The 11091-nt window shown below is 42.9% G+C and overlaps 1 long non-coding RNA gene across 2 annotated transcripts in view; it reads right to left on the bottom strand.

The window, feature by feature from the left end:
- Positions 1-7232: 7232 nt before the first annotated feature.
- The window catches only part of LOC125986824 (uncharacterized), a 28597-nt gene continuing 24738 nt past the window's right edge, over positions 7233-11091 (bottom strand). For both annotated transcript variants that reach the window (XR_007487783.2, XR_007487782.2), the window contains exon 6: positions 7233-9884. This is a non-coding gene — a long non-coding RNA (uncharacterized lncRNA). The remainder of the gene's footprint in view (positions 9885-11091) is intronic.

Raw genomic sequence — 11091 nt, 5'->3', positions numbered from 1 at the left:
AGAGTTAGGGTTAGGGTTAGGGTTAGGGTTAGGGTTAGAGTTAGGGTTAGAGTTAGGGTTAGAGCTAGGGTTAGGGTTAGGGTTAGGGTTAGGGTTAGGGTTAGAGTTAGGGTTAGAGCTAGGGTTAGGGTTAGGGTTAGAGTTAGGGTTAGAGCTAGGGTTAGGGTTAGAGCTAGGGTTAGGGTTAGGGTTAGAGTTAGAGTTAGGGTTAGGGTTAGGGTTAGGGTTAGCGTTAGGGTTAGAGTTAGGGTTAGAGCTAGGGTTAGGGTTAGAGCTAGGGTTAGGGTTAGAGCTAGGGTTAGGGTTAGGGTTAGGGTTAGAGTTAGGGTTAGGGTTAGAGTTAGGGTTAGGGTTAGAGTTAGGGTTAGAGTTAGGGTTAGGGTTAGGGTTAGAGTTAGGGTTAGAGTTAGGGTTAGAGCTAGGGTTAGGGTTAGGGTTAGGGTTAGAGTTAGGGTTAGAGCTAGGGTTAGGGTTAGGGTTAGAGTTAGGGTTAGAGCTAGGGTTAGGGTTAGAGCTAGGGTTAGGGTTAGGGTTAGAGTTAGAGTTAGGGTTAGGGTTAGGGTTAGGGTTAGCGTTAGGGTTAGAGTTAGGGTTAGAGCTAGGGTTAGGGTTAGAGCTAGGGTTAGGGTTAGAGCTAGGGTTAGGGTTAGGGTTAGGGTTAGAGTTAGGGTTAGGGTTAGAGTTAGGGTTAGGGTTAGAGTTAGGGTTAGAGTTAGGGTTAGGGTTAGGGTTAGAGTTAGGGTTAGAGTTAGGGTTAGAGCTAGGGTTAGGGTTAGGGTTAGGGTTAGAGTTAGGGTTAGAGCTAGGGTTAGGGTTAGAGCTAGGGTTAGAGTTAGGGTTAGAGCTAGGGTTAGGGTTAGAGCTAGGGTTAGGGTTAGAGCTAGGGTTAGGGTTAGAGCTAGGGTTAGGGTTAGAGCTAGGGTTAGGGTTAGAGCTAGAGCTAGGGTTAGGGTTAGGGTTAGAGCTAGGGTTAGAGCTAGTCTGTTTTCCGTAGATTGTTTTGTTACCCGTAGTTTATTTTCTGTTTTCCATAGTTTGTTTTGTGCTTCCCGTAGTTTGTTTTGTGCATCCCGTAGTTTGTTTTGTTACCGTAGTTTATTTTCTGTTTTCCGTAGTTTGTTTTGTGCTTTCCGTAGTTTGTTTTCTGTTTTCCGTAGTTTGTTTTGTGCATCCCGTAGTTTATTTTCTGTTTTCCGTAGTTTGTTTTGTGCTTTCCGTAGTTTGTTTTCTGTTTTCCGTAGTTTGTTTTGTTACCCGTAGTTTATTTTCTGTTTTCCGTAGTTTATTTTCTGTTTTCCGTAGTTTGTTTTGTGCATCCCGTAGTTTGTTTTGTTACCCGTAGTTTATTTTCTGTTTTCCGTAGTTTATTTTCTGTTTTCCGTAGTTTGTTTTGTTACCGTAGTTTATTTTCTGTTTTCCGTAGTTTGTTTTGTTACCGTAGTTTATTTTCTGTTTTCCGTAGTTTGTTTTGTGCTTTCCGTAGTTTGTTTTCTGTTTTCCGTAGTTTGTTTTGTTACCCGTAGTTTATTTTCTGTTTTCCGTAGTTTATTTTCTGTTTTCCGTAGTTTGTTTTGTGCATCCCGTAGTTTGTTTTGTTACCCGTAGTTTATTTTCTGTTTTCCGTAGTTTATTTTCTGTTTTCCGTAGTTTGTTTTGTGCATCCCGTAGTTTGTTTTGTTACCCGTAGTTTATTTTCTGTTTTCCGTAGTTTATTTTCTGTTTTCCGTAGTTTGTTTTGTGCATCCCGTAGTTTGTTTTGTTACCCGTAGTTTATTTTCTGTTTTCCGTAGTTTATTTTCTGTTTTCCGTAGTTTGTTTTGTGCATCCCGTAGTTTATTTTGTTACCCGTAGTTTATATTCTGTTTTCCGTAGTTTGTTTTGTGCTTTCCGTAGTTTGTTTTCTGTTTTCCGTAGTTTGTAAAGAAAACAAACTACGGAAAACAGAAAATAAACTACGGTAACAAAACAAACTACGGAAAACAGAAAATAAACTACGGAAAACAGAAAATAAACTACGGGATGCACGAAACAAACTACGGAAAACAAAAAACAAACTACGGAAAACAGAAAATAAACTACGGGTAAAAAAACAAACTACGGGATGCACAAAACAAACTACGGAAAACAGAAAATAAACTACGGAAAACAGAAAATAAACTACGGGTAACAAAACAAACTACGGAAAACAGAAAACAAACTACGGAAAGCACAAAACAAACTACGGAAAACAGAAAATAAACTACGGTAACAAAACAAACTACGGAAAACAGAAAACAAACTACGGAAAGCACAAAACAAACTACGGAAAACAGAAAATAAACTACGGTAACAAAACAAACTACGGAAAACAGAAAACAAACTACGGAAAGCACAAAACAAACTACGGAAAACAGAAAATAAACTACGGTAACAAAACAAACTACGGAAAACAGAAAACAAACTACGGAAAGCACAAAACAAACTACGGAAAACAGAAAATAAACTACGGTAACAAAACAAACTACGGAAAACAGAAAATAAACTACGGTAACAAAACAAACTACGGAAAACAGAAAATAAACTACGGAAAACAGAAAATAAACTACGGGATGCACGAAACAAACTACGGAAAACAAAAAACAAACTACGGAAAACAGAAAATAAACTACGGGTAAAAAAACAAACTACGGGATGCACAAAACAAACTACGGAAAACAGAAAATAAACTACGGAAAACAGAAAATAAACTACGGGTAACAAAACAAACTACGGAAAACAGAAAACAAACTACGGAAAGCACAAAACAAACTACGGAAAACAGAAAATAAACTACGGTAACAAAACAAACTACGGAAAACAGAAAACAAACTACGGAAAGCACAAAACAAACTACGGAAAACAGAAAATAAACTACGGTAACAAAACAAACTACGGAAAACAGAAAATAAACTACGGTAACAAAACAAACTACGGAAAACAGAAAATAAACTACGGGATGCACAAAACAAACTACGGAAAACAGAAAATAAACTACGGAAAGCACAAAACAAACTACGGAAAACAGAAAATAAACTACGGAAAGCACAAAACAAACTACGGAAAACAGAAAATAAACTACGGGATGCACAAAACAAACTACGGAAAACAGAAAATAAACTACGGAAAGCACAAAACAAACTACGGAAAACAGAAAATAAACTACGGTAACAAAACAAACTACGGGATGCACAAAACAAACTACGGGAAGCACAAAACAAACTATGGAAAACAGAAAATAAACTACGGGTAACAAAACAATCTACGGAAAACAGACTAGCTCTAACCCTAGCTCTAACCCTAACCCTAACCCTAGCTCTAGCTCTAACCCTAACCCTAGCTCTAACCCTAACCCTAGCTCTAACCCTAACCCTAGCTCTAACCCTAACCCTAGCTCTAACCCTAACCCTAGCTCTAACCCTAACTCTAACCCTAGCTCTAACCCTAACCCTAGCTCTAACCCTAACTCTAACCCTAACCCTAACCCTAACCCTAGCTCTAACCCTAACTCTAACCCTAACTCTAACCCTAACCCTAACCCTAACTCTAACCCTAACTCTAACCCTAACCCTAACTCTAACCCTAACCCTAACTCTAACCCTAACCCTAACCCTAGCTCTAACCCTAACCCTAGCTCTAACCCTAACTCTAACCCTAACCCTAACCCTAGCTCTAACCCTAACTCTAACCCTAACCCTAACCCTAACCCTAGCTCTAACCCTAACTCTAACCCTAACTCTAACCCTAACCCTAACCCTAACTCTAACCCTAACTCTAACCCTAACCCTAACTCTAACCCTAACCCTAACTCTAACCCTAACCCTAACCCTAACCCTAGCTCTAACCCTAACCCTAGCTCTAACCCTAACCCTAGCTCTAACCCTAACTCTAACCCTAACGCTAACCCTAACCCTAACCCTAACCCTAACTCTAACTCTAACCCTAACCCTAACCCTAGCTCTAACCCTAACCCTAGCTCTAACCCTAACTCTAACCCTAACCCTAACCCTAGCTCTAACCCTAACTCTAACCCTAACCCTAACCCTAACCCTAACCCTAACCCTAGCTCTAACCCTAACTCTAACCCTAACTCTAACCCTAACCCTAACCCTAACCCTAACCCTAACTCTAACCCTAACCCTAACCCTAACTCTAACCCTAACCCTAACCCTAGCTCTAACCCTAACCCTAGCTCTAACCCTAACCCTAACCCTAACTCTAACCCTAACCCTAACCCTAACCCTAACTCTAACCCTAACCCTAACCCTAACTCTAACCCTAACCCTAACCCTAGCTCTAACCCTAACCCTAACCCTAGCTCTAACCCTAACCCTAGCTCTAACCCTAACCCTAGCTCTAGCTCTAACCCTAGCTCTAACCCTAGCTCTAACCCTAACCCTAACCCTAGCTCTAACCCTAACCCTAACCCTAACTCTAACCCTAACTCTAACCCTAACCCTAACTCTAACCCTAACTCTAACCCTAACCCTAACCCTAACCCTAACCCTAACCCTAGCTCTAACCCTAACCCTAGCTCTAACCCTAACTCTAACCCTAACCCTAGCTCTAACCCTAACTCTAACCCTAACCCTAACCCTAGCTCTAACCCTAACTCTAACCCTAACTCTAACCCTAACCCTAACCCTAACTCTAACCCTAACTCTAACCCTAACCCTAACTCTAACCCTAACCCTAACTCTAACCCTAACCCTAACCCTAACCCTAGCTCTAACCCTAACCCTAGCTCTAACCCTAACCCTAACCCTAACTCTAACCCTAACGCTAACCCTAACCCTAACCCTAACCCTAACCCTAACTCTAACTCTAACCCTAACCCTAACCCTAACCCTAGCTCTAACCCTAACTCTAACCCTAACCCTAACCCTAACCCTAACCCTAACCCTAACCCTAACCCTAACCCTAGCTCTAACCCTAACTCTAACCCTAACTCTAACCCTAACCCTAACCCTAACCCTAACTCTAACCCTAACTCTAACCCTAACCCTAACCCTAACTCTAACCCTAACCCTAACCCTAGCTCTAACCCTAACCCTAGCTCTAACCCTAACCCTAACCCTAACTCTAACCCTAACCCTAACCCTAACTCTAACCCTAACCCTAACCCTAGCTCTAACCCTAACCCTAGCTCTAGCTCTAACCCTAGCTCTAACCCTAGCTCTAACCCTAACCCTAGCTCTAACCCTAACCCTAACCCTAACTCTAACCCTAACCCTAACCCTAACCCTAACCCTAACCCTAGCTCTAACCCTAACCCTAACCCTAACCCTAGCTCTAACCCTAACCCTAGCTCTAACCCTAACCCTAACCCTAACTCTAACTCTAACCCTAGCTCTAACCCTAACCCTAGCTCTAACCCTAGCTCTAACCCTAACCCTAGCTCTAACCCTAACCCTAACCCTAGCTCTAACCCTAACCCTAACCCTAGCTCTAACCCTAACCCTAGCCCTAGCTCTAACCCTAACCCTAGCTCTAACCCTAACCCTAGCTCTAACTCTAACCCTAACCCTAACCCTAGCTCTAACCCTAACCCTAGCTCTAACCCTAACGGTGTTGCAAATTTTCTATGGTCCCACTGAGATTCGAACCCAGGTTGCTGGGGTGAGAGCTCGGCGCACTAACCACTACACTATGGAACCTTCGCTTACATTAGCTGGAATATGTATGGTTTTATGGATCAGCTCACGAGCAACTGTGTTGCAAATTTTCTATGACAAAATTCTTAGGTCCCACTGAGATTCGAACCCAGGCTGCTGGGGTGAGAGCTCAGCGCACTAACCACTACACTATGGAACCTTCGCTTACATTAGCTGGAATATGTATGGTTTTATGGATCAGCTCACGAGCAACTGTGTTGCAAATTTTCTATGACAAAATCCTTAGGTCCCACTGAGATTCGAACCCAGGCTGCTGGGGTGAGAGCTCAGCGCACTAACCACTACACTATGGAACCTTCGCTTACATTAGCTGGAATATGTATGGTTTTATGGATCAGCTCACGAGCAACTGTGTTGCAAATTTTCTATGACAAAATTCTTAGGTCCCACTGAGATTCGAACCCAGGTTGCTGGGGTGAGAGCTCAGCGCACTAACCACTACACTATGGAACCTTCGCTTACATTGCCTGGAACATGTATGGTTTTATGGAGCAGCTCATGAGCCACTGTGGCAAATTTTCTATGACAAAATTCTTAGGTCCCACTGAGATTCGAACCCAGGTTGCTGGGGTGAGAACTCAGCGCACTAACCACTACACTATGGAACCTTCGCTTGCATCACCTGGAACATGTATGGTTTTATGGATCAGCTCATGAGCCACTGTGGCAAATTTTCTATGACAAAATTCTTAGGTCCCACTGAGATTCGAACCCAGGTTGCTTGGGTGAGAGCTCAGCGCACTAACCACTACACTATGGAACCTTCGCTTGCATTACCTGGAACATGTATGGTTTTATGGAGCAGCTCATGAGCCACTGTGGCAAATTTTCTATGACAAAATTCTTAGGTCCCACTGAGATTCGAACCCAGGTTGCTTGGGTGAGAGCTCAGCGCACTAACCACTACACTATGGAACCTTCGCTTGCATTACCTGGAACATGTATGGTTTTATGGACCAGCTCATGAGCCACTGTGGCAAATTCTCTATGACAAAATCTTAGGTCCCACTGAGATTCGAACCCAGGTTGCTGGGGTGAGAACTCAGCGCACTAACCACTACACTATGGAACCTTCGCTTGCATCACCTGGAACATGTATGGTTTTATGGATCAGCTCATGAGCCACTGTGGCAAATTTTCTATGACAAAATTCTTAGGTCCCACTGAGATTCGAACCCAGGTTGCTTGGGTGAGAGCTCAGCGCACTAACCACTACACTATGGAACCTTCGCTTGCATTACCTGGAACATGTATGGTTTTATGGAGCAGCTCATGAGCCACTGTGGCAAATTTTCTATGACAAAATTCTTAGGTCCCACTGAGATTCGAACCCAGGTTGCTTGGGTGAGAGCTCAGCGCACTACCCACTACACTATGGAACCTTCGCTTGCATTACCTGGAACATGTATGGTTTTATGGAGCAGCTCATGAGCCACTGTGGCAAATTTTCTATGACAAAATTCTTAGGTCCCACTGAGATTCGAACCCAGGTTGCTTGGGTGAGAGCTCAGCGCACTAACCACTACACTATGGAACCTTCGCTTACATTACCTGGAACATGTATGGTTTTATGGACCAGCTCATGAGCCACTGTGGCAAATTCTCTATGATAAAACTTTTATATCCCACTGAGATTCGAACCTGTGTTACTGGGGTGAGAGCTCAGCGCACTAACCACTACACTGTGGAACCCTCGCTAATATCAGCTGGAATATGTATGGTTTTATGGAGCAGCTCACAAGGTATTAAAGTCACGAACGATTTGGTGAACGATTCTTTTCAACAAATCTTTTGAGTGAAGCGATTCTAAAGATTCAGTTCACTTAAGAACTGGAATGCACATCACTAGTACAAAAGAGTGCAGACGACCATACGCTGCCTGGTCGAAACAGCCAACTGGTTGATCACATGGGCTCTTGCTGGTTCGATCCCAGGTGTGAAAATATACATAAATGAGCTTTTATTGTGCAATACCTATTGAAATGTCCATGAGGTACACATATTGTCATATAAAGCAGTTAACCAAATGTCAGATTTTTATGTTTTCGTGCCCAAAAAAATAAAAAGGAATAAAACACCAGACAAGTTTTAACATAAATGTTTATTAAAATAATAACAAAAGTAAATTTTAAACCAGCCATTTTTTATTTAACCTTTATTTAACCTAGTTCTTATTTACAACTGCGGCCTGACCCAAAGAACAATGGCACTTGGAGGGGGGTGGGGGATGGAGTGCTAAAAAATAAATACATAAAACAAGGTTATATAACTACACAATCAAAAATAAAGAACAACCAGGAACGTTCAACTATACAATATCTTGTTGCAAATTTTGTTTGAAAACTGTAAATGATGCGATGAGAGTGAATTTAATGGTATTTTGCATAGTATTCCAATCATAAACTGCAGAGAAATGGAAGGAGTTTCGACCGAAAACTGCACGTACTTAGGTTATGTGATCTAATGTGAAATTGCAGTAGATATATTGGATAACAATATTGAGGCGTATCGATGCATACACGTTATTTAAAAACTACTATAAGTGTTACGCCACTATACTACAATGCTTACCAGCTCAGTGGCCTAAGAGGAGAGTGTCCGCCCTGAGAATGGGAGGTCGGGGGTTCAAACCCCGGCCGGGTCATACCAGTGACCATTATAACAATGGTACCCATTTCTTCCCTGCTTGGCACTCAGAGTAAGGGGTTGAAATGGGGCCCCCCCCCCCCGCTGCTCACGTTCATTAGGACTTTAATTGTTCAAATCAAGATTACCCAAAGAGAAGCATAATCTCCGCGTTTCAGCATAACGGCGCATCCTTTCATGCAATAACGTTAGCCGTTAGCTTGGAGAAAACGTGCATACAAGCTTGCGGTGTTTTAGTGTGTGGTTCTTTCTTTCCTTGGCAAATCGTTTATCTACATTCTGGCTCACGTTCATTCACACAAGGAGCCGCAACACGTTCGCTGACTGATCCGTTGATGCACGGGGGGAAGGAAGGAAGGAAGGAAGGAAGGAAGGAAGGAAGGAAGGAAGGAAGGAAGGAAGGAAGGACGGAAGGAAGGCAGTTCACTCATTGACTCGAAGTTGTCACCGACGGCATTTCACTAACTGACCTGAGGACGGCGACAGCGTACCCATACAAATATTTGAAGAAAAAAAAAAAAAAAAAAAAAATCAACATGTGTATTTCTTCCTGCTTTTGTCCACTAAGTGGGGCCAAAGGACCTGGTTCCTGCAACACGGATCAATTGGTGAAGCTGCTCATCAGGACCAGAGCAGAACCGCATACCAACAACACCTTTGGTTTGTGCTTTATTTATTCTACAAGGCAACCTGAGAAGTGGGGGATATTTACTCCTCATTGTGCCTCCGTGATATCTGATCTCACACAGATTGCCGTGTGTCATATCTGTGAAATCAGATATCTAGTGAGATACTTGGCACTTTGATCACATGCAAAGATGTCAGCTGTTTGCATGTTCTCACCTTCCCCCTTGTGTGCCATTAGAAGTGACAGGTGAGGTGGGTGCACTTGTGGCTACCTAGTGGTGCAATGTGACAGGTGCAGTACATGCTTGCTTCCATTTTGCCCAGGGAGGGAGGTCAGGTTCGTCACATCCTTTAACTCCCATTGAGATTGAGAAGCTCTCTTGCGGGACAACAATGACTCCCCCATCTGTGACTGTACTTTACTGTTGTCGTACTGTGTGTCCCCCATCCATCCTTCTGTTTTGTAGTGGCGTGTGGAGCAGTATGATGACTGGCTGGATGCTGGCTAAGTAACAGTGAGTGTAGCACCACCAATGTGTTACGAGTGGCCATTCAGGTGTCTTCTACTTTGACATTGCTGCGACGTTCCAGTCTCTGGCACTTCCAAGTTGGCCTTCCTCATTTCCCCTGGTGCCTTTCAGTTGCCACCCGTCAACAAAAAAACACACACTGTCACACACAGACACAAAGTCTCACATGTTCACACACACACTTCCCTGGAGAAAGGCAGCTGCAAAACTGGTTCAGGATGATGACAAGTGACAGGTCTCTGTATCAGCGGCTCGCTTCTGACAGCTGACAGACGGAACACACTCTCACACGCCGTGGGGAAGAAATGAGCGGGCGGGCGGGTGGCCGGCCGACCATCCCAGCCAGTTGACTTCACCCGCACAGCATCCCCTATAAAGTCTTCACCTGGACCTGAAAACGACACATCCAACTATGAAGACAACAAAGTAGCTCACTCATGTCCTTCTTTTGCTTCTTTGGATTTATTCCACCATGTCACTCCTTCTCCAGCTACTAACACACACATAAAAACCTTCAGTACAGCAAGTGATGGCTTAACAACAGTAAGATGTGTTGGCAAAAATATTGCAGCACTACTTCTACTTAAGTACTTTTGTTACATACAGCACGCATCCCTTTTACCTACACAATGTCTTTATTTTGCTGTTACACTACATTAGCACCCATTGCTAGTGGCTGCGAATGGCCATCATGCATGGAAAGTATGCACACACCTCTTTACCGCTCCACGGGACACACTTGTACATCAGCATGTGAAGGAAACACCCGATGTCACATGATAAATGCTCTCGCTCTCATAATCTATGTGCTTGCAAATATGATGTATGTGAGCAGGAACTCGGAATTACAAAACAAAGACTGGCTCATTCATCTTGCAACTTCGGTGGGCTGCAGACAGGAATCTGTTTGCGGTGTTTACCATTCACAAATGGGTGCATCAAGTACATTCACACAACATTGTTTTTATTTTTAATCACAACAAATAACTAACTAACTAGTGCGCATTAGCTACATTACTGCACCTAAACTCTACCGGGTAGCTTTATGCTACTGAAGACACATGGTTGCATCAATCGACACGGTCTTTATGCCTGTAGAAATTCAGCATACCTCTTTTTAACACTTCAGACACATCTTTACAAAGGTCCCCTTTAATTCCATTCACATTTCCAGGGGGTAGGAACACATGTCCTGGAAGGTAGCATGACTTTTCATAGGCATTGTACGTGTGCATGTCGAGCTGTATGAAATATAACATAGTCATTTATACATATAACAATTCTGCAGGCTGCAAAGTAAGTCTGTGTTGCTGTATTGTACCGCCCCCTGGTGGTCAAATGCTGCATTACAACAAGCAGTGCTATGTCCATTTACAATTACATTAGTTTTGAAGACACGATGCACATTATACATTAACACAACAAAGGGCCACTTTGCTTGACTTACATTACATTTGCTGTTATCTTGTGGCACCTTGGTACAACTACACCATGTTGAGTACAGCTACACAAGCTTTGCTGTCATTTGGCTGCGGCACATTGTTAAAGAACAATGACTTGGATCTATTTGATTGACAAAGATAACCATGGCCATTGCA

The sequence above is a fragment of the Syngnathus scovelli genome, chromosome 19, assembly GCF_024217435.2.
Source record: "Syngnathus scovelli strain Florida chromosome 19, RoL_Ssco_1.2, whole genome shotgun sequence".
NCBI lineage: Eukaryota > Metazoa > Chordata > Actinopteri > Syngnathiformes > Syngnathidae > Syngnathus > Syngnathus scovelli.
This window is presented reverse-complemented; position numbering and strand designations above follow the sequence as displayed.